We start from the raw sequence: 22,859 nt of genomic DNA on the forward strand, positions 1-22,859 counted from the left end.
GAGGAGGAGGAGGAGGAGGAGGAGGAAGGTACAAAGGTCATCACCATCTGCAGATGTGCTCAGGAATCAGAAGACCTCCTGGACGAATGGGAGCTCTTTGTAATGACCATGGTCCCTAAACTGCAATGCTGCGGGCTACCTTTACCCACTGAGCCATCTTAGTCTTCTCGTGTGAGTCAGGTGGGGCATCTACAGGAGAATCCAGCAGTGAATTATCTACAGTCCTGAGCATGCCCCCTCATCCTGTATTGGTATGGAGGTCTCTAGGCTCTGACCTTTCCCACACTAGTAGAGCCACAGAGGAGCCTGGCTGCAGCAGATACTGCTTGGTATATGTGTCTGTTTGGGGGAAAGGGTGATATGACTTTGGCTAGCCAATGTTCCTTTGTCCTTTCTTTTTGTAGCAGAGCAGGAACTTCCTCGAGAGAAGTCACCTCCATGTTCCATCTCAGCCTGGGTTCTTCGGGTCTCATGGACTGCACCTTCCCTCTGAGGTGTGAGTATGTACTGGATATAGCCAGCTGAGCATGCCATTCCTTTGGTCTAATCATTTGTCCAGGTGGATGCAGACTACTGAAGATCATACTATGTATAGGCTTTTTTATACTGGGTAAGCACATGGATGAACAGAACTGGACAGAATCCATAGGAATAGTCCCATAAAGCTGAATGTGGTGGCTCAGACCTACACTCCCAGCTCTCAAGAGGCTGAGGCAGAAGAATTCCTGTGAGTTGAAGATCAGTTTGTGCTACAATGTGAGGTCCAGGCAGGAGTACATAGCAGGGGTTAAAAGAGGAGGGAAACAGACAACGAAAGAGAAAAATAGCTCCACATAAGTATGAACAACTGATTTTCAAGAGTTTTAAAAGAATGGTTGAAGAGTGGAGAACAGTTCAGATGGTGGAGGCAGAACAGGTGTGTAACCACTGCATTAAAAATGAATTCTCACATGTTTCTCACCTACATAAAGATGAGTTCATATAGAGCATAGATTTCAATCACATTTAAAACCAAGAAACTCTTAGACTGCAAGAGAAGACCCACAGCTGTATGAAGAGTTCCTGGACATCACGTCAAAGATATGGGTCGACTGAACTGTGGTGGCACATACCTTCAGTTCCAGTACTCAGGAGTCAGAAGGAGATGGATCTCTGCATGTTCAAGGCCAACCTAGTCTACACAATGAGATCCAGTGCAATTGGGGCTATACAGTGAGACCCTGCCTCAAAACAAATAAATAGATAGGTAAGATTAAATAAGTACATGAATCCTTTCAAAAAATTATTTCAAAAAGAATCACAATTCCTCAAGAGTGTGTTGATGAATTTGACTTCATCAAAATTTAAAATTATCCAATTATCCAATCCTCTTAGAGAGTTGAAAACAAAAGCCACTGACTGTAAGAAAATATTTGCAAACCACATGGTTGATAAAATATTCATTTCCAGACTATCTGAAGAACTATAAAAACTCAGTAGTTTAAACAAAAACACTTAAGAATCGGGGAAAAGATCATTATCACTGGAGGGACTACACAGACAGCCAATCAACACGTGAGAATGTTCACTGAATCAAAGAAATGCAAAGTAAAGACCAGAAGAGCCATCACTACATTCCTAGAAGAATAGCTACAATTACTTACATATGTTAATTATATGTATAGTTTATATGCATATACATTTTACATACTGTCACATGACAGCATGTTTCCTGTAGGCTGCACCTGAAGAGCAATCACAGATCAACATGGCTCCCCCAGTAGCAGTCTCTGGTGTCCTCTAGTGTAGGCTACTGTTTCCCAGATGTCAGCTGCAGGACGCAAAGCCAAGAGGAATGCAGACAGGCAGGCCAACCTTTCCCTTTGTTTCTGAATAAACCTATTTGCTGAACCTCTCCCTTTGAGGACTTCCTGGCCACCATGAATATTTTATGAAGGATGTTCCAGGAATGAGATACTGCTTTATACACAGAGAGAGATACAAGAACACACATATACGCACAGACCCTCTCACTCTCTTACACCACACACACACACACACACACACACACACACACACACACACACACACACACTGCTCCAAGTCATCTGAGAGAGGGCATCTAGAACTGGCCAAGAGAATTTTAGCTTGACCCAAGGAAATGAGGCAGAGACTACATGTCCATGGATTCTGTCACATGATAAGCAGCTCCCCTCCTCTCCTCTCCCCTGCATGCCCCATGCCTATTTTCCAGAGTATCATGGATGCTGTCCACTCTAGAGAACTCTTGGAGAAAGTGTCTTCAGCTCAGTAGAGTAGAACCCCAAATGCAAAGGTTTGTTTCCATTCCAGACTGCAGAGCTCACATATTGCCTTTCTATCCATGGGATCCTGGAAAGTGCTTGGCATGGAGCTGTAGCCCCAGACTTACTGCAACAGTCCCCTGTCTGCTGGGTGTCAGGGAAGTGTGCCAAGAAAGGGGGCCCCAGCCCAGCCAATTCAGGAACGCATTGTCCAAAGTAGATTCATGAACAATCCTAAAACCGGCCCTAAGTCAGATTGCTATTTTCATCAGTATTGGTAAAATGCATCTCCTGACCCATGGACCATGCAACCACCTCTCTGCAAAGCTGGCCACACACAGCTACCACCTCCACAGGCAGCTAGCCTTTCTCGTTGCTGTCTTACTCCAGCCAGAGGCTTCACTCCCAGAGGGAAGCTCGCCTGAACCAGAAGCTAAAAACCCACAGTTGCTGTTTTAACGCCCTTAGCTTGGATGTGTGGGTTACACAGCATAAGCTAACAGATGCATTGCCAGTCTGGGAGCCGCCTTTCCTGGAGAGTCGTCATTGCATATGAGAATTTTTTTTTAATGTCCTCCTGTTGATTTGTTCTTAAAAGCCATTGTCAAGGCTTCAAGGCTGAGAAGAGAGCTCAGTCAGTAAAGTGATTGCCTTGCAAGAATGAAGACCTGAATTCAATCCTCAGAACTCGTGTTTAAAGAACCAAAGCCATGCAGAATGGTGTGGGCTTACAACCCCAGCCCTGGGAAGACAGAGACAAGAGACTGGCGATGGCTGGGCTCGCTGGCCTAGCTGTGTAGACTACTTGGCAAGCTCCAGCCAGTGAGAAATCTTATCTCAAAAAAACAAAATGGACAACCTTCCTAAAGAATAGCATGGGGTTGTCTGCTGGCCTCCACATGCATTCACACACACACACACACACAGAGAGAGAGAGAGAGAGAGAGAGAGAGAGAGAGAGAGAGAGAGAGAGAGAGAGAGAAATACGCATATACATGCAAAGCCATAGTCAGAAGCAGCCAACATCTCCCCTGGGGATGAAGAAGGACAGAGTGACCACAAGCAACTTCACACATGCCACTATGGGGGCATTATATGATTTTAAAGCCACACCCATTTCAGAACGGAGCAGTGGGACGGAGAGGACTATGCTGCATAGTGAGAAGCCTTTCTACTGCGGAGCCCAGATTATGTGCTAACCCCACTGACCTGCGTTAGAATACCCCAGGAATGCCTGCAGTGTGAGATACAGCAAAATAAGGGTCTCTTGTTTTATTGGGGGGATGTGGTAAGGTTAGAAATGGAACCCAGAGGTTCACCTAGTATACAGTCTACCTCTGAGCCTTATAGTTCCCCATTTTTAAGTTCAAAATAGAAAAATAGACTAAAAGGTGTAGGAAATTACCCAAGGTCCCAATATCACCAAAGGGGGTTGGGGGACAGGCACAGAACTAGGTCAGCAGATACAGGGACTTGTGCAGTCTCCACTCAGCCTCACACACAGCACCTAGCTAGGGTCATTTCTTTCAAGTCTAAGCTGGTGCCTTGCCTCTTAGTCAAGAATAATGAGTGAATTAACCCTTTGGACTTCAAGGCCCACCTCTGTCACCAAACAGGAGTCCCTAAGACCTCTGTTACCTAACGGGTGTCCCTAAGCAGCGCTGGCACCCTGGGCAGTCAAGCCATCTCTCAGTCCCTCAGCTCTTCTTCTTCTCACCTGTACACAGAAGGAAAGCAGAGTAGAGATCAGATCGCTCCCACAGACTGACCAGCCTGGACCTCCCACACCCACTCATGGTCTTAGACGGACTCAAGTTCAGTGGTAGCAGAACCATTATGGGGGTGATTCCGGGCATACCAGCCTGCCTGCCTGGGGCTCACTCTTGTGGGTGACAGGCAGGGAGGGGCTCGCTGTGAAGGTCTTCAGGCCACTCTGACAGGGAAAGAGTAACCAAGCAGCTGCAGGAACCACTCTGCCTGTCTGTCTGCCCCTTCCTTCCTTCCTTCCTTCCTTCCTTCCTTCCTTCCTTCCTTCCTTCCTTCCTTCCTTCCTTCACTCAAGAAAGGAGAGTTAGCCTTTTTCCCTCCTCCTCTCTCCTCTCTCCAAATCTTCCTACCCAGCAGAAGTCACAGCTACACAAGGGACTGTTGTGTAAGAGGAGAGAGACAGAGACAGGGCTGCACTGCTAGCTGAGAGTGAGCCTTTCCCGAAAGCTGGAACTGGGGAGCAGAAGTCACCGAGGACACAACTGTCCTCCGTGCCAACCCACAGTGCGCAAGCCTCGGTGCAGGAATCTGCTGACAGTGGCTTCTGCTTGGGGACAAAGCTGCATTTCACAGGTACAGGGGATGGTAGCCGCAGTCTTGGTCCTCTGCCCTGTGCAGCAGAGGTACTGCAAGGTCCACCTGCACTGCCAGAGAAGCAAAACTCCACCTTCTCCTTCCTCCTGAGCATCCCAGGATAGAGGCTGCAGGAGCCCCACGCAGGAGCCTGCAGCAGCTAGGAGCTTCTCCAGGACACTGCCTAGTCTGGGCAAGGGAAGAAAAGGTTTGGAGGGGAAAAGAGAGAGGAAGATAGCCTTGGCTGGAGTCGGGGAGAGAGGCGGAACCCATAGTTGGCAACCAGCTGGGGGTGGAGGAGTAGGGGGAAGTCATGGTTTCTGGGTATGCCTTGGTTCTCTGTGGGGATTCACATCAAACAGGGAACTCCCAGTTCCAGTGACTCCAACCCTGCGCAGTAGCCTCACATGAAGGACTTGGGTGAACTATGGGGCTTTTAAAGAGGTGGGTAGTGGGCACAGGGATGACGGACACTCTCGAGGTGGATACAAGCTGGTGATGGGTGGCCGTAGGGGAGACGGGACACAGTAGTGGGGCTGTTCCAGTTTAGATTAGATGGGACACCCCTGGAACTCTAGAGGTGCTGGAGTTTCTACAGAATATCATCAGGGGAAGGGGCTTAGCCTGAGAGCTGAGAGTCCAAGGACCGTTGTCAGAACACTGGAGTTAACGTGCTGTGGGCTGCCGGGCTGCCCGTCAGTGCCATTCCCTAACTGTGCTTTGGGAGAGCACGCAGGAGGTGGCACAGATGCTGGCTCACGGGGAGGCTATCTGAGGACCAGGGGTGGTGGCAGAGGCAGGAGAGACAGTGATGGAGGCCGTGATTGTCTCACCTTGGACCACTCTCAGGGGCAGGAGATCACCCCTTTCACAAGGGCTTGGGTTGTAGCTCAACAGCACGTTATAGATCGCTGAGTTTGAGCTTCATCACTGCCAATAACTATATACCCGATCAGGCAAGTGTGCTGCTAAAGAAGGGTAATGCTGTGTCATCTTGGGCAACTGGGTCTGCCTCTTCCAGCCAAGGACAATCATAATATTGCCTACTGCTCTGCTAGTTCTCATAGATTGTTATGGTAGTCCACGGTTAAAAAATTATATACAAGAAGTGCCATTCAATGTAAAGGTGTGACACTGTCACCACCAAAATTTCTCTGGCTGGTGGTACTGGATTCTAGAGTCTCCTACCAGTCTCTTGAGAAGATTTTTAAATCCCATACCTAGACACCAATCTGGGTCAATTATGTAAATTCAGCTTGATAGACCACAAAAGGGCAGGATGTGAGAGCCTGGTGCTCAACGACGGTGAAGACCTATTTTCTGGGGCCTTCCCAACCTTCTGATGCCTTGATGCTACCACTGGAGCTGCCTGTGAGGCAGGCACACGCATCTAGCTGGCAATATTTCAGATCTCTCCCAGAGCTGCTGGGTCCCGTGGCTGCCATCTATAGATTCACCCAAATTCCCATCACAACTACTTAGAGGTATGATACCTCTGTACAGAGTTATCATAGACTTTTTCTTGTCATCATTCTCTAAACAATACCAAACAAGTACCCACACAGAGCTGTACAGCAAACTACCAAAGGATGACTTAAATTTGGGGAACAAATTTGGGGGGGGGAGGTGTCTGAGTATCCATGGATGTTGGTATCTGTGAGAGTCTAAAAACAAACGCCTCTCCGATTCCAAGAGCTGAATACATTCAGCAAGTAATAGAAGCAGTAGAGCTGTGTCTCAGGGAAGGTCGCCAGGTCAAAACCTTGTCTGCTGGGGAGAGAATCACACCTCCAATGCCACCCACAGCCCTGTGTTCTGAGGGTGGAGTTACTCCTGTTCCTCCTCCTCCACCAGACTGACAGACTGCCCAGGCAAAGAATGAGGGAAGATTAAGAGAGAAGGGAATACAAATGAGCTATGGTGGCCAAGGGCATCCCCACGCCTTCATTTGCTGTCTGTCTGCCTCAGTTTCCCAGGTAATTCTAGCATTCTGTCAGTAGCTTCTTCGGGGATGCTCACATCATGCTCTCCCTGATTCTCTGCTCCATTCCCTGGAGTATATAAACACACACACACACACACACACACACACACACGCACGCACGCACGCACACACACACACACACACACACACACACACACACACACACACACGCACGCACGCACGCACGCACACACACACACACACACACACACACACACACACACACACACACCACTCATCAAACGCCACAATGGGAAAATGGAGAAGATGGCAAGAGCCTATGAACTCCTATTGGCAACTGTGTGTTCCTGAGAAATACAGATGACATGATCCTACCAGGCATCCCTGAAGCTGTGCAGTTCAGTTCTTTCATCTCACAGAGGTGACATTAGCTTAGTAATTGAACGAGGGAGTCCAGTGGTTGACTATCTAGATCAAAATGCCACCACCTTACTTCCCAGTATGACGTGTGTGAATGGTGAACAAATGGGTAGATAAGACGGGGTATGCAAGGCACACAGCATTTGTTTGTTTGTTCCAGATGGGGAGAGCAGGGGCCTAGAAAATGACTTCGTCTGCCCAACTACTTGACCCTGGAGAGCCTAAGGAGAGAGTTCTGTGTGGGAGCAAATATCCATACTGAGTGTCCTAGTCAGTGGTTTTGTCTCGCTGTCACTGAAAGCTTCGATAGGATGGGTTGTTCTTATTTTATTTGTACTGTATTTTTAAAGATGTTTTAAAACAGTATTTAATTATGGGTGGGTGTATAGGTCTGCATGTGGGTTTATGCACATGTGTGCAGGTGCCTGCAGAGACTAAAGGTCTCAGATTCCCTGAGCTGCAGTTACAGGGTTTTGTGAGTAGCACAGTGTGGGTACTGAAAACCAAATGTGGGTCCTCTGGAAGAGAAACAAGTGCTTTTAACTGCTGAGCCATCGCTCCAGCCCCTCTAGTTATTTCCTGATAAAATATTTTTTCTTTTTTTTTTTTAAATTTGCCTATTTGTTTACAATGTGTCTTGATTAACCTGGACTAGTCCAGAGTTCACTACGTAGTCAAGGACAACTTTGAACTCCTGATCCTCCTACCTCTACTTCCTAGGTGCTGGATTGCAAGTGTTGTGCCCACCATCTAGATTAAGATGCCTTTTAAATGATATGATGCATGACTTCTGCAGTGAAACAGATGCAGGGGCTGCTGGGCTGCATGAAAATCTCCGCCTCAGTGTCTCGGATGTGGGACTCTGGAGCTATTTACTGCTTGAATTGGATTGCTTTTCATGATGAGTAGAGATGTTACTTTTAGAGTTAGAACTCAAAATGTTTGGTTTTGGCAACATGTTCCAAGTAAATCAGCAATTTAGAAGCTTACTGTGCTGGTTACTCTTAATTGTCAACTTGACACACTCTGAAACCACTGTGGAAGAGAGTCTTAATACGAAATTATCTGGATCAGATTGGCCTGCAGGCGTGTGTGTGGAGAATGTCTGCATCTTACTGAGGATTATCTGCATGAGATTAGCCAGTAGGCACGTCTGTGGGAGAATTTCTTAGGATGTCTTGGTTGTTAATGGATGCAAAAAAGACTCAGCCCATTGTGGGCAGCATCATTGCCTAGGCAAGGGAATCCTGAAGAGGATAAGGGAGGAAAAGGCTAGCTGAGCACTAGGCATGCATCCATTCATTTCTCTCTGCTCTTGCCTGGGCAAGTGATGTGACCAACTGTCTTAAGCAATTGTTGCCTTGATTTCCCTGCAATGATGAACTATAACATGGAATTGTGAGCTAAAATAACACTTTTCTCCACTACATTGTTTTTGTTGAGGCATTTTACTATAGTACCAGAAATGAAATTAGGACACCCATGCAAGTTTTCTACATGTCAGATCCTACCCCCTTTAATGAATGATATATCAAAGAGGGTTAGGATAGGGTAGAATGGGGTCCAACCTGAAGCTTCCTGAGCAAATCTGTGTTCTACCCCAAAGCCACTGCATGGCACACAATGCAATGCCTACCTCACATGTGGGGTACTCTCCCAGGAATAGAGAACCAGTTCTGACTTTAAGGATACCAGAGGGTTGTACCAATCTCTCTCCCCACTGCGGTGGGCTCCTTTCCAAAAGCCCAAGATGCTGCTTAGCATCTGGCTGGTTTGCATCCCCTGCTTCTCCTTAATATAGAAAAGCCTTTCCATGCCCAACGTTTTTCCAATCACAATGCCAAGGTGTGTGACACAGCCAAAAAGCAGTGACTGTTTATTTTGCAGCATAGAAATAGAAAGAATGGTCTGGAAACTCTTAATAACTAAGATAGACCTCATCTAAGAAAAACAGAAAGGAAATAAAGAAGAGATGCAGGAAGGATGGGAAGGAGGAGAGGGATGGAGGGACAGAGGGATGGAGGGACAGAGGGATGGAGGGACAGAGGGATGGAGGGACAGAGGGATGGAGGGGAGTGAGAGAAAAGGGGGAGAGGAAGAAGGGGAAAATAGAGAAGCAGATTTATCACACATTATAGTGGATAAAATTATTACGTCTCTCCTCAATCTGCCTTATATAACCTGCTCAACATATTTTTCAATGGTATATTCTGCTCTTTGTCTATAAAGTAGGAATCTGACACCGGGTATATAAGCTGTGAAATGCAAATCATACTCTCTGAAGTTGTAATTGCAGCAAGCTCATCTCTTTTTCTCAAAGAGCACTCCAGTGACAACTGCTTAGCAACCATGCCCGCTGGGTGTGCAGGAAGGCAGCTGTGCCTTCAGGGAAGGTGCTAGAGCATTCACAAAATGTTCAAACAGAAACTTAATCATCTGCTCCAACCATTCCACATCACAGGTCCGGACCATGGGCCAGGGGATAAGACTCATGTCCGTGGCTGCTACTTTCTAGATGAACAGCAAGTGACTTCCTGAAGGTAACACAGCTGGAAGATCCAAGGTGACATTTGATTCCCATCTGCTCTGACTTTTTCTGGATTGAAGGATCAGAGTAACTAAATACCAGAAAGTCTTTCAAGGTTCAGAGGATTCAGAAAAGGAGCAATTACCACAGCACCAACAGGCAAGAGCAGCTAGTCCTCTCTCCTTTTGCCTTAGCATGGAAGGGAAACTATACCAGACACCTTTAAGAGAATTGACCAGCATCCACAAAATGAGACGTGAAAAACTAAGGGCTAGTATTTCCATGGACTCAAATGCAATAGAGTGATGGGGCTTCCATGCTCCATAAGTTTCTTGATAGACTGCTTGGGGTACACTTTTCTATAACTTGCAAGCAAAATGTCCTTCAAAGACAAAAAGAGGGTGGAGACACAGCAGTACAAACTAACTGGAAAAAAACACCAGATGAAAGAATCAAGAAGTGTTGAATTGCTACGGGGCTTCTCAGATCATTGCATTTGTGTGTATGTGCAGTGTGTGCCTCCGTGCCTATATACAGCTGTCAGGACTGTATATAGAGCACTCTGAAACCAGTGCCTAGAGGTGCTATCCACAGGGAATGTCATGGAAGATGACATGTTCTGCACGGTCAGGTAACTCATAGAGGAGTTGCTCTGACTAAGTGGTTGGCTGAGCATTCTTCCAAGGAAAAGACCAGACAGGAGGGAAGAAATTTAAGGTGCAGGTGGTGGGGTGTGCCTGGAACGTGAGGGAAAGAGCAAAGATCAGGAATCTCAGACAAAAGCTACATCAAGGAGCTAACACTTGAGTAATGTCTCCTGTGAGTCTTCAGAAGGTGCCTGGCACCATTAGGACATTTGTAAAGCAGAGAAGAGCAGAGCACTTTTAGATTCACAGTCTCCTCTCCTCTTCTCTCTTCCCCTCCCTTCTTATCCCTTCCTTTCTCCCTCTTCCTCCTGCCCCTCCCCATTTTTGCCCTCTTACAGCATCTGAACTGAACCTAGAGCCTCTTTCATGAGATCCAAGTGGTTTAAAACTGAGCTACAACCCCAGCCCTGATGATACCTTTGACACAAGTCCTTTAAGGAGCCCAGGTTGGCTTTAAACACACTCTGTAGCCCAGGTGGGCCTCAAATTTTCAATCTTTCTATCCCAGCCTCTTGAGTACCTGTGATTGTTGGCATGTGCCTCATGCATGGCTAGGAGTCTCTTCCTGCCTGCCTGCTCCACGTAAGTTAGCCTTACTCTCTATGTGTCATTCAGGTCAGCCCACTTACTTGCGAATTAAAGACAGTCCTGACAGCTGTATATAGAGCAGATGCTTTACCTGCGAACCAAGTTGGAGTTTCCACTGACTTGTAATCCCAATGAAGAATGCTGACCTCACACACATGATTATAGGCATATTCGTGAGCCTGCTGGTGAGGCAGGAAGCGCCTTACCTGTGCCCTCAAACAACCCAGTCACTCTGCCCAGCAAGAGCTGCCCAGATGTCAGGCAAGGGGTGCACTGACCACGTGACCTGTCCACACTCAGCTAGTTCCCAGTCCTGTAGGTGGTGTACCCTGACCTCAGCAACTTGTCATTTATAGTCATTTATAGTCATTTATAGTCATCGCTAAGGAACTTACATCAGTCTGTGGTGTTTTCAGCATGGAATCAGGTTTCTTTAAAAGGATGTTAAAGTTTCCTCACATAAGGCATCTTTGTTAGAACCTATGATGTGTATATATATATATGCACATGTATATACATATATATATACATATATATATATGTATATATATATATATATATATATATATATATATATANAGAGAGAGAGAGAGAGAGAGAGAGAGAGAGAGAGAGAAACTAACTACATGCTACTGCATGTTTATTGCATGCGAGGCTTCCTGTGTTCCAGACATGACCAGAGTTAACAAGAACTCCCATACTTCTACCCAAGACTACCATTGGTCACTCTTGTTTCACAGAAGGGGAAAAACTCAGAACCTCCTAACTCTCCCAGTGTCACACACTCCACAGAATAGGGGTGGCAGTGTCCAGCACTGACTCGCTCCAAGGTATGCACACTTTGTCCTCTGCCTGCACTGTTGTGTCAGAATGACATCCTCATCCAGCATGACCCTGTGGGGTGGGAGACATGTCATGCTGCACGTCTGCAAAGGTGTCACCTTGGGGGTCTAAATACAGTTAGGACTCCTTCTCAGAGTCCCCACTCTGAAGCATACACTTCAATACATACCCCCTTGTCTCTCCGCTGGGAGAAAAGACTTTCAGACCTCTACAGCTGCCATTTCCTTTGGCTGAAGTGGAGGGAGGCATTAGAATTGTGAATATAGTAGCCAGGTCTACTTCCTAGGTCTATTGACTGAATATTGTTCTGCAAGTTTGCCTACCCTGGGCAAATCTATAAATTTTTCTATGGCCCACTTTCAGTAAAACTTAGTACCAATAAGAAAATAATTCTCTTCTACACCAACAACCTTTCACACACACACACACACACACACACACACACACGCACGCACACCACAGGCGTGCACACACCTTGTCCTAGTCGGTTTTCTATTGCCGTGATAAACACCACAACCAAAGGCAACTTGGGGAGGAGAGGATTTATTTCGGCTTACCACTTACAGTCCATTATGAAGGGAATCGGGGCAGGAACTCAAGGAAGGAACCTGAGGGCAGAAACTGGAGCACAAAGCATGATGGAGTGTTGCTCACAAGCTCACACTCATGGGTCACTCAGCCTGTTTTCTTACACAGTCACTTGCCCAGGGATGGTACTGCCCCTAGTGAGCTGGGCCACATCAACTGTCAATCAAGGCTTGCCTACAGGCCCATCTGTTAGAGGCATTTTCTCATTGAGGTTCCACCTTCCCAGACTCTAGCTTCTGTCAAGTTGACAAAAATCAGTCAACACATACCTACTGGGGAAGCTGACACATACCGAATGAAGGCTCATGGTGGATGTTCTTGTATACCAGCCTGGTCTAACTTCTTCTGCCCTACTGCAGGAGGTAGATATTTTTTCTGGCTTTCAGGAACGAAAGATGTCCCTGAGGAAAGATGACTTTTAACATGTCAGTTCCTCTCAGAATTCTAAGGCTTTATCGCTGACTGACTCTGGCCTCAACTGTCCTTTTGAATTCCAGGCCTGAATCGTTTTAATAAAATTATAGGCAAAGCAAGAAAATGGGGAGAGCCTTTACTCCCTCACCCCATCTTGAGGTCCTTATGCTGGGACAGTTACAACCCTGCAGCCATTTCACTTCTGAGCAAAAAAGTTCAAACCAGGAGGTTTCGCCGGAAAGCTTGTGTTAGTCACATTAGTAAGAATCATCCAAAGAATCATTTTTGGCTCATGATTTCAGAAGGCTCAGACCTTGGATGCTTGGCCTCGTGCACTTGAACAGAAAGAATTGTGTGGCCAAGACATTGTTTTTACCTTGTGGTAGACAGGAAGCAGACAGAATGGGACTGGGGCTGGGACATACCTTACAACACAGAACATCGAACACCCTAACGTCACAGCCAGACACCCTTGCAAACACATCTTCGACTGACTTACTTCTTAGCGCCTTCCTGAGCCCCACCTCCTCAGGTTCACACATCTATTGAGGACCATGCATGCGCTGTAGAAGCCTTTAGGGACATCTCATATTCAAAATACGACATAGTGAGAGCCAACTGCAAACATCCTAGGCAGAGAGGCAATCAAGAAGCTAGGGGTGAGCATGACATCACGCAGAACGGGACAGGTGGGGGTACCAAGTGCCAACCCTCATCTCGGAAATCCACTCACTCTCACTCCTGAGTCCATGTTCTCAATCCGTGTCTGTCCTGGGCACGGAATGGAACGGTGGGTTCTCATTCCCTGACTTCATGCCAGTGGAAGGTGAAATGACCAAGCACTGTCTTGTTTTGTCTTGATCTGTTCTATAGTTTGCAGATTATATCTTTGTGGGGTGTGAGTGTGGGTGTGGGTGTGGGTGTGGGTGTGGGTGTGCGTGTGTGGGTGTGGGTGTGGGTGTGGGTGTGGGTGTGGGTGTGGGTGTGGGTGTGGGTGTGTGTAGATCAGATGTCAGTGCCAAGTATCTTTCATGGACCTGGAGCTCATTAATTCACCCAGGATAGCGTGCCTGCTCGCCTCAGGGATCATCTTGCCTCTGCTGGGATTATGGTATCCACTTCTCCTGTATTGAGTATTTTCTAATGTGGGTGCTGGGGACTAAATTCAGATTCTCGTACTTGAGTAACAGACACTTCACCCACTGACTCATCTCCCCAGACAGCCCCTGTTTGTTCCTTTGTCCTCTTTTTTGTTTGTTTGTTTGGTTGGTTGGTTTGGTTTTTGAGATAGGGTCTTACATAGTGAAGGCTGAACTTAAATTCATATGTGGCTGAGGATCTCTTTGTGTCTCTGCTCCTCCTGCCTCTACTTCCCAGGGGCTGGGACTGCAGGTGCACATGACATCCGGCTCTTACAGTTTGTATCTTAATGCTCTCTAAAAGCCTCCCACTACTGGAAAGTAACGAAAACTTGTAAGATGTCATTGGGAGTCTCAGTTCCTCTCAGTTAGTTAGCAAGCTGAACACAGGACCTACGAGACCAGATATCTTGTCTTTCAAAAGAAAGACACCCAAACTCCAAACCTGTGTCTAAAGCACTGTTTCCTGAAGTTATGTCACATCTGGCCCATGAACCAAAAGTGACACTTTAGGACCACTCATAAGAGATAGACACCCTGCAGTGACAATGTAGGACCACTCCCAAGGGGTAGACATCCCGCCGTGACTCTTTAGAATGTCTGCGGTCCTGTAACATCAAGTACCAGAAGAATACATGTGAAAAGTGAATGAATGAATGAATGAATGAATGAATGAATGAATGAATGAATGAATTTAACAGGCACCCACATTCAGGGCAATGTGCTGGGCTCCTACTGGTTCACACAGGTGGGCTCATGGGTAAACACACTCTGCCATGAAGCACAGACAGCAGACTTCAGTGGCCAACACAAACTATCTTCTCCGTCTTTCCAGGCTTTTCCTTTTCTTATCAGCAAAGCTGAATTACCTGAAAGCATCCCAGAGCCGTTCTGATTTATGGTTCAGCCACTATGGCTTCTGGACGCTTTATTCTTCCTGACCCCCAGTCCTGTGATTTATGAAGGAGATCTTTAACTCAACAAGAACACCCCCTCCTTCTTCCCAAGTGCAGAGCAAAGGAGCACAGGGAAGCATCGAGAAGCCAATTTCTACCTCCCAGGGCTTCAGGAGATAATTGTGCTCCTGGATAAGATGCTAGCATTTTTCATCCCTTCCTTCATTTCCCAAACAGGTATCTCTAAAAAGTTCTCGTTTTCTGCATTTCCCATCTCTGACTATTTCCTTCACTCTAGTCACTAAATCTAACAGAAAAGCCCAACCTCGAAGGTTAAAGAAACTCTTAACAGGCAAGAGTAGAGGCTGGAGTGTGGCTGCTGGGGCCATCGCTCTCATGCCTACCCGCTCAGTGCTGAATAAAGCTGTTCCTCCCAAGGCAACACTACCTAACCCTTCCATAGCATAGAAGGCGGCTGCCAGATGCTGGTTATCCAGCCAGACCTGCCAGGGAGGGAGGGGGGGGAGATAAAATTCAAAAGCACGTCATTATACTTCCCATGGGCCACTCTGCCAAACAGTGTGGCTGGGTGGGAAATGAACAAAGTTGCTCACTTCTGTTTAAGTTCACACAGTCCTTTGGTTTTCCATTGTCTTTGGGAAGGTGCTGGGATCCGATAACAATTGAGAATCCTGGTATCCACTCTGCCCCCAGTGTCTTGCGGTGTTGAATTTAGCCCTTTAGATTCTCTGCCTCGGTTTCCTCTTTCTTACGTGAGACATTTACCACCCGCTTTCAGCTCTCACACCCCATCTGTCTGCAAACCTTTGGAACTGTTCCTTGTGCAGCTCAGGAAGGGAAAGGAAGAGGCCCCCGTCTGGGTTTAGTTAGAAAAAGTTTGCTTTTTAAAAAGACTCCTATTTTACCCACCCCAGTCTTCCAAGATACATCCGCACATTTCTGTATATGAGATCACATCCTAGGGAAAATTATTTTAAGAAATTCTGCTGTGACTCCTCTAGGCAGACAGCCTTCTGGTACAACCAAGAACTATCCAAAATATATACGTGTATGAGTATATCCATATCATAATCTATTGAAATAGTTGCAGTCAACAAGGACACTGTCTTCATTTGAGGATGCAGGTGGCCTGCCTGGCCCCAATTCAGCCTCTCATTCGGTGTCACTCAACTAGTCAGAGCTGGCTACTCCCTTTAACTGGCAGGGTCATCTGGGCCTCATTATGTCACCTTGAGAGGCTACTTGTATTAGCGTCCTTGTTTTGTAGATGTCAAAACTGAAGCTTGGTGAGGTTAAATGAGGTGCAGACTCAAGTTCAACTTTAAAGGCAAACAAACTATGAATCTCTTAATCCAAAAACAAAATAGAGCAGGCATACACCCTTGCCCCAGTGGATCCCTCATGAAAAGTAGCAAAGAGCTGGCAGTGGGCAGAACATCCTGGATTATGTGTAACCCCCAGGAGAGCTAAAGCTCCCAAACATGGACAAGCAAGTGGGAAGCCAGCTTGCTCCAGCGGCAGAGTCCCCTGTGTGCTCCATCTTAAAGGGGGGCAGAGAAGCTGGAGCGTGTCTTAGAGGTGGATGCTAAAAGCTGTCAATCAGCAAAGCAGAGAAGGGTCAGGGCAGCCTGAAGGTGGCTGGGGAACAAATGAGTGGTACGGATGAGGTCATGGTGACCACAGTAACAAGGGGCTCAAAGGGAAGAAGTTCCATATCTAAGGTGAATGTGCAGGGAGATGTGGGCACACAGATAGACGCAGATACTGATCTCACAGATGCAGGTGCAGCTGTGGGTGTAGATGCAGACACAGACACGGGTGCAGACACCGGTGAAGATAGATACAGACAGAGATGCAGTATCTGATGCAGACAGACACAGGCATACAGATACAAACAGAGGTGAAGTATGAGATACAAACGCAGATATAGATGCAGATATATACAAACAGAGGTACAGGCAATGCAGACAGACACAGATGCAGACGTAGATGCAGATCCAGGTCCAGATACAAATGAAGATGCAGATGCAGGTGCTGACAGAGTGCAGTAGCAAATGCAGCCAGAGATGCAGATGCAGAGAGAGATTCAAATGCAGGTGCAGATATAGATGCAGATAGATACAGAGGTGCAGCAGTGCAGACAGACACAGATGTAGACATAGATGTAGACAGATACAAATGGAGATGCAGGTGCAGAGTACAGTCGCAAATGCAGACAGAGATGAAGATACAAGTGCAGATATGCATGCAGATAGACACAGAGGTGCGGTAGCCGATGCAGACAGATAGAGATGAAAACACATGGGCAGGTACAGATGCAGAAGGATACAGACAAAGATGCAGTAACAAACACAGATATAGATACACATGCCAGTGCACAGAGACAGAAACAGATGGAGACACAGGTGCAGATGCAGACAGACACACAGAGAGATGAAGATGCAGGTGCATAAGGATACAGATGTAGACTCAGGTAGAGACACAGAAGAAGATGCAGATACATATACAGAGCTCACATGATTTCCAAGCCCGTAGAAAAATGTATTAATACCTGCATCTTTCCTATTAGAGACATGCTGACGGGCAAATAATAACCTGCACATAGTCAGGAAATACAGCCATGCTTTTCTCACTCACTACCAGAAACAGTCAGGCATGCATTCTGCCCATAACACTGGCAGTGAATCACACCTATCTGCGAGTCCTTGAATATGTCATAACCCCTCTTACTTCAGTCTCTCTTACCACCAAAAAGGACAACTCAGCTGCCTGCCTGCCTGCCTGCCTATCTACCTACCTATCTTGTTTCATTATGCAAAAATATGATAATCAAAATTATCCATATTTATTTTTTTATTATTTTATGCCTATGGGATGGTTTACCTGCATATGTGTGCATCGTGTGCATTTTTGGTTCCTGCAGAGACCAGAAAAGGGTGTTGGATTCTCTGGAACTGGAGTTAGAGCTATGTATTACTATACAGGTTCTGGGAATTGAACCTTGGTCTCCTGGAAGAACAACCAGTACTCTTAATTGCTGAGCCATCTCTCCAGACCCAAAATATTCAATCTTTAAATAGAGATTGCTCTTTTAAACACTTTGCATACATTAATTCATTCAGCCCTAAGAACAGCCCTATCAGATCAATGTTGATATTATCCCCCCATGTAACAGAAAGGGAAACTGAGTTGCAGGACAGCTTCATACTTGCCTGGGGTCACACAGCAGGAAAGGACTTAAACCTGAACCCCTGGCTCACCACCACTTTATTCTAAAGCAGTAATTCTCAACCTGTGGGTCAAGACCCTTTCAGGGGAGTGAGGTGTCAAGAGGACATTTACACAGAGGTCACCTAAGACCATCACAAAACACAGATGTTTACAGTACAATTTATAACAGCAGCAAAATTGCAGTAATGAAGTAGTAACAGAATTGATTTTATGGTTGGAGGGGGTCGTCACAACCTGAGGAACTGTATTAAAGGGTCACAGCATTGGGAAGGTTAAGAACCACTGCTCTAAAACCTAATACCAAAGAGCCCGAGCCCCACCCGGGGTTCAGAAGATTCCTTCCCCTTGGGAGGCTGCAGAGTACCGTCAGCTTCCTCGGACAAGGGCATAAGAGCTCAGCCAGAGTTTTACAGATGCTTACAGCTGCATGACAGTTATACTGTGTGTTCTCTCAAAGCACATCTCTGCTGCCGGGAGCAGGTTCGTCTCCAGGAGACAGCGGTCGTCAAGCCCCCCCAGAGAACAGCAAGCACGTCAAAAATAGCAGCTAGCAGGCTGCGTAGCTGCAATTTCCTTTCCAAATGTCAGCTTTGCTTTCACTGAAGGGCCCAGGTCTGAATGCACTCTGTGCAGCCAGCAGCAGACGGCCCTAAGGTTCCAGGATGGTTTCTAACGGCAGACATCTGCATGGAGGAGTCTAAAAGGATGTGGAAAGCAAATCTTACCACTTAACCCATGGGTCTGTGGACTTGACTCAGGGAAATTTCCTCTACACTATCAGTGATGAGGTTAGAGTTAAATTTTTTAAAAAATTTCAGAAACCTGAGCAGGGTAGGCCCCAAAGAGTTCAAGGTTAGACCAGTATTAACACTGAGTTTCTGACTAGAGGGTCTCTTCCCCCCCCCCTTTATTTTTTAAGACTTATTTACTTATTATATGTAAGTACACTGTAGCTGTCTTCAGACACTCTAGAAGAGGGCGTCAGATCTTGTTACAGGTGGTTGTGAGCCACCACGTGGTTGCTGGGATTCGAACTCCGGACCTTCGTAAGAGCAGTCGGGTGCTCTTACCCACTAAGCCATCTCACCAGCCCTCTTTCCCCCTTTTATACTGGGAATGAATCAATATCTTTTCGGAATAACCCTTCAAAACCTGAAGATGGCAGCTCCACCCCCTCTGTAGGAGCTGTGTAAACAAGGGCATGAGGACAAAGAGGGAGCAGAGAGACCAGAGGAGCCACTCTCTCCAGTGCAGACAGTCTGCAGTCCCATGAGGCCCTTGAGCCCAGAGCAGGAAGATGGCAGCAGGAGAAGCAGGTGCCCATCTGTCCACATCCCAGTGGCCTGTGTCTGGCAATATGTGTCCTCCCTCCAAAGCCCTGGGCTCCAGGCCTCATTCTGCCATGAGGTGTCTGTGCAGAGGAGTCCAAAAGGGACATGGGCAGTGACTCCTACAACTGAATGCATGAATTCCTCTTCCTCTTGTAAGTAACCATGACACATCAGAAGGAGAACACACTTCCCTTCCTCAGGCAATAACACACAGTCAAGACCAATCAGAGTTAAGGCAGCAGTTCCAGCCAGACGGCTCAGGGAGCAAGGCATCTCCTGGGAATGGGATCTTTCTTGGCATTTACAGGGAGATGCAAAGTGAGAGAAACAGCACCGCCAGCAAAGCCTGTGTCACAGAAGGGAGGAACTGAGGGAAGAAGACAAGCTGTAGAATGAGAGGTGTCATGTGGAGGGAAAGGCCCAGAGGAAGGACAAGGCCCTGCAGGCATCAGGAATCCAAAGGGACACCGGGCTGAGCTCTTGTAGACAATATGAAAAGCATGATTAACTCCGACCACCTTAGTTTGAGCAAAGCCTAGAGGACTGCAGACTCCTGTCTACAGAGCTAAAAAGGGTTAATAATGACCTTGGGGAAGAGTGGGAGAGGGTGAAGAAGAACTACATTTAGCTCTCCATGCTTACAGATGCAAGGATTTGGCAGTTTGAGGAGCATTAAGGGGTTGTTTTGTTCAGAAAGAAAAAACGAAGTCCTTGAGCAAGCCCTTCACCCTCTGTTCCTGCATACTATGACGCGTGCCGTACCTGCTCACCAAAGAGTGGCCTGATGGGTCTTCAGAGAAATACTAAGCATGCAAATCTCATGAAAGCTTGACAGTCAAAATAAAACACCACAACAGACTCACATACACACACCCCACACATGCCACATACATACCACAAACATACCTATACCATACACACCACACATACCCCACAGACACCCACACACACATATACCACACACAAAAATACACACATATATATACCATACTCCATATTCATACCTCCCACAGACACACCCCACCCCCCCATAGAGACCCTATAGAGACCCCAGACACTACACACAATAACACAGATACACATACACACATACCACCCCACCATACACACATACACCACATACACACTATACACCACAGACACACACCCCAAAGAAACCTTACAGACACAAACACACCTACCTCACACACCATACATACACACATACCTTACAGAGACAACACACACACACTACACATGTCACATACTACAGACAACACATACACACATGCTACACACCACACATACCACAGACATACACACATCATACTACAGACATACATATATTTCACAGAGCCCTCAGACACTATACACACACATACACTGGGACACATGGACACACACACACACACACACACACACACACACACACCACTTCTCGGTATTTTGTGATATATCTGAAGTGTGCCCATGTGTCAGAATGAAAAGAACTGTCACTCTGATCCACATAGCATGCATATGGGCCATCCTCTTTAATTTATGAAACCAGACCTTTGTCCCAGGTCAAAAGAGGACTTGGGTTATTAGACTCCTGTCTCCCTCACCCAAGTCATATGATTATCAATACATCTGTTTTAGAGCAGTTATGTTACCCTCAAATGTTCTCTGGTACTGCTTTAACAGCCTGTGTTGATCCTGGCATGTCCTGATGGCCACCAGGACGTCTTGAGGTAGAGAGGACCTCACCCTATGCTCCTGGGCAGGGATGGTCCACACTCTCCCTATGTACTAGCCAGTGAACCCTGGCCTTCCACATCAAGAAGTGTCCCTTGGACTTTACACCTTTTTTTTTTTTCCTGCCCTGCCTTGAGCACACAAGGGACCAGCCAGAGGCTAAGTAAGCCTTCATGTGAATGCAGAGAAGTTATGGGATCTGCCTCAAGTTAAGGCTAGCTAGTTCTGGCTAGTCCAATTTTATGTTTTACCCTTTTGCAATTTCTTTTATTTCAACCTCTCTGCAAAGCTCCTAAGGTTGAAGGACCCTGTGATGGACATACTCCAGTACTAAATCACTGAGTATCTGAGATTCAAATTCACTGTCTGTCTCTCTGTCTGTCTCTCACCACATTCTTTTCTCCTGTCATCTTTCTTCTTTTATCCTAGCATGTTCATGCTCAAGAAATTTCCAGAAGACATTTTACTAATGGAATAGAATCTCCTAGGATTGTGTAAGTGCAGCCCCTCCAGGAACAGAGAGTGTTCAAGGGAAATATGGCACCCAAGGGAACCGGGAACCTTCTTGACACAATCCCAGGTCACAGCTGTCCTGTAGTTCAAGGTATGCCCCCCCCAAACAATGCTAAAGAGGCTCCCCAAAGCCAAAAGATGTGCAGAGGAGGAGAAAGGAGATAGAAATATACATGCAAGACAGATGCCATTTAAATGGGGGGGTGGGGGGAAGAAGAGAATCAGGGGAGGAATAAAAAGACAGAGTGGGAAGGAGAGGGAGACCGCAGAGGAGAGATGGAGAAAAATCAAGGGGAGAGAGAATCAGAAAATAGGGGACAGAATCAGATGAAGGCAGACAGAGCCACTCAGCAGGAAAGATGGACAACAAAACCGTGCTTTCCCCAGACACTGAGCCCATCCCACTCCCTATTCTGTCAAGTATAAAATACCTCTATTGGGGGGACCTACCTCAGAGGCAAGAAAGGCCAGCTGTCCCTTGCTCCTCTGGGATGCTAGGCAGGAGGGGTGTCCTCATCCCAAGTGACAGTCCCAGGGAATCCTCTGGGAGCCCCCACTGGCTTACATCAGTCATCGAGATGGCTTGAACCCCACCTTCTCGAGCAGCTGTGATCCTATTCCAGCTGCTGAGGCAGCACACGGTGGTGCACGTTCTCTTGATGACAAGGTTACGTCGTCTACACGGAGGCTCAGGAGCAGGGAGAGCTCACTGGACAAAATTCTCCACAAAAACTTGATTGAGTCACAGCCTCTCAGTTTCTGTCTGACATCTGAAGAGTCACTTCTGTGATTTTGCCAAGAGCAATGTTGCTCCCTGGGAGAGAGGAGTTTCATATCCTTTTTGATCTCTCTTAGGGCTGGGAAGAGTCTGAGATGAGAATACCATGACATCCCAGACAAGTGTCATCCTTATCCTCAAGGCCCAGTCTGGCTGCAATGGAGGGGACATTTTGTACCCCTCTCTGAAGTCTTCTTTTGAAAACCTTAATCTCGCTGTTGGCTGAATTGGGCAGTTTTTTTTAGCATTCAAGTTTCTGAAGACTCAGTGTAAGATGTGGCAGCATCCGAGACCATACAGGGAACCGGAAAGAAAGGTCCAGGCAGGAAGGGTTGGGAAGCGACTCCCTCCACGTTGTCAAAGGTCCTGAGTCCTTATTTTAGTCCTGCCAATGCCTAAACCGATAGATTGGAGGCGTTCCCGTGTGAGAAGCTGAGATGTGCAGTCTGTTCTCCCTTGATAACCAAATCAGTAGAGAGAACAGTCTGGAAGGTTGCTACAGCAACCAGAGTCCCTGGAGAGCCTGGCTCTCCACAAACCTTTTACTTTCAGGCATGCTCTGACTTGAAAAGGCAATGTTTGCATAAGGACAGAGACAGTGATGAGGGTGACAATATATACACACACAGAGGTCCATGCACAC

The 22,859-nt window shown here is 46.8% G+C and overlaps 1 protein-coding gene across 1 annotated transcript in view; it reads right to left on the reverse strand.

Annotated features, from left to right (window-relative positions):
• Window positions 1-22,859, reverse strand: part of Kcna6 (potassium voltage-gated channel subfamily A member 6) — a 32,740-nt gene that overhangs the window by 5,462 nt on the left and 4,419 nt on the right. Inside the window, exon 2 of the mRNA XM_021191360.2 lies at window positions 21,889-22,611. The gene's annotated coding sequence lies outside the window, so the exon portion shown is untranslated. The remainder of the gene's footprint in view (window positions 1-21,888; window positions 22,612-22,859) is intronic.

This window comes from Mus pahari, chromosome 2 (assembly GCF_900095145.1).
Source record: "Mus pahari chromosome 2, PAHARI_EIJ_v1.1, whole genome shotgun sequence".
Lineage (NCBI taxonomy): Eukaryota > Metazoa > Chordata > Mammalia > Rodentia > Muridae > Mus > Mus pahari.